The sequence below is a fragment of the Pogonomyrmex barbatus genome, unplaced genomic scaffold, assembly GCF_055798465.1.
Source record: "Pogonomyrmex barbatus isolate J1 unplaced genomic scaffold, ASM5579846v1 scaffold20, whole genome shotgun sequence".
In the NCBI taxonomy this organism is placed as follows: Eukaryota; Metazoa; Arthropoda; class Insecta; order Hymenoptera; family Formicidae; genus Pogonomyrmex; species Pogonomyrmex barbatus.
Genome location: NW_028297117.1, coordinates 2,319,041 through 2,320,822, shown reverse-complemented (window position 1 = coordinate 2,320,822; position 1,782 = coordinate 2,319,041).

The window sequence follows — 1,782 nt, the reverse complement described above, 5'->3', positions numbered from 1 at the left end:
TGGAATTTGTTAAGGAGATTTTTGCTTCGGTAATTTATTTGTCTCAAATAGTCTTTGTGCAACAGGAAACAGTATTCAATATTATTTATATTAACACACGGTAGATCTTATTTTAAGTTTATTGTGTGTGTATATATATACTATATATATATATATATATATATATATATATATATATATATATTTAATAATAATAATTTATTAATATATGTGCTAATGTGTTATTATCTTTGTTGTTCTTTACGTATTTTATTAGCCTCAATTAATATTATTATATTACATAAATCCATTTCTGCTTTTGTGGTCAATAATAACAGTAAAATCTGTTTTATGTTAATAATAGTAGCCAATAGTAAACAATAAAATCTGTTTGATGTTAATTTAATATAAATTAATAATTATCAATTGTATTATAATGGGGTAAATTCATATATCTTTTTGTCGCAATTATTTTCGTATTTAATCTTGCTGATGAAATATTGCAATTTATCATGTTCAAATATAATCGGCTTTATGTGTAACGCTCTCAGTATTGTAATTTTGATTAGTAATATTGTAATGTTAATTGCATAAACACAATGTATAATATGTTAGGCGCATTTACTTACAAGGAATACATATTCAAAATATTAAAAATATTTTAATTTACATTATTTTATTTTAATTTACATCATTTAATTTTACATCATTTATGTTACTTGTCGAAAAATACGAAAAATACGAGTTTACATCGTTGTGAAGGTATCGTCGGCAATTGCGATAATAACGGATATAACAGATTCAGATAACTTGGCAATTTCACTGGCGGGACACGGCGACTATTAAAAATCGATGTTAATAACAGCAGGCCGTTTTACAATCGCTTTTGCGCTATCATAAATCTACATTCTCGTTAATGCTCCGTCGTTTCGCGATAACGCGATGAAACGGGATCAAAGTCTTCCTCCGACGACGTAATTGGCACAAGGAAGCGGCGGCTTGTCGCGTTTTGTAGCGATAAAACCGTCGCGCCGCGCACGCCGGATATCTACGCGCGAAGAAGCAAGAAGCTGATGGGCTGTTTACGAGCGCTCGCGGTGATAAATCCGTTCGTACCGGGTGACGTAAACAACGTGCACCACGTCTGCCGGTGTAATGAATCGTGGAAGCTACTAGCAATTCTTGCATCCCTCTTCACCCCTTCACACTTTTGCATGAAATTTCATTTGGCCGAACGTGATCGTCATATCCGTTCTAAAGTCATTTAAAAAAAATTCGAATTTTTCTATTTGATACTTCTACAGGAGATTTTGAGAATCTTTAATTTAAAATTGTTTTTACAATAAAAAATAATATTTATTGATTATTTATTTAAAAATAGTTTTCGTATAATATAGTACACCTATAATTAATTTTTATATATCAAAATGTATAATACTTTTTTTATTTGTAATGTTAAATTAAATAAATAAATTTTTACAACAATTATATAAATAAAAATAAACGATAATTGAAAAAAATATATGTTAAATTTTATTAATAATTTTATCACACTTTTATCTGACTTGTATTTATTATTCTGTTTAACTGTTATGGATGGAGTAAATAAAGAGATATAACTTTTTTATAAAAAAAAAAATAAATAAATAAATTTAATTTATCTTATTGAAAAATTCTTTAAAAATGTACATAATTTTACGAATTAAGTTAATAAATACTGAATGCAGATAAAAAATATGTATTTTTTATTTAAATAGTCTCTTCTTGTTCCTGCATAATAAATTATTTATTTGCGCAAAGTGC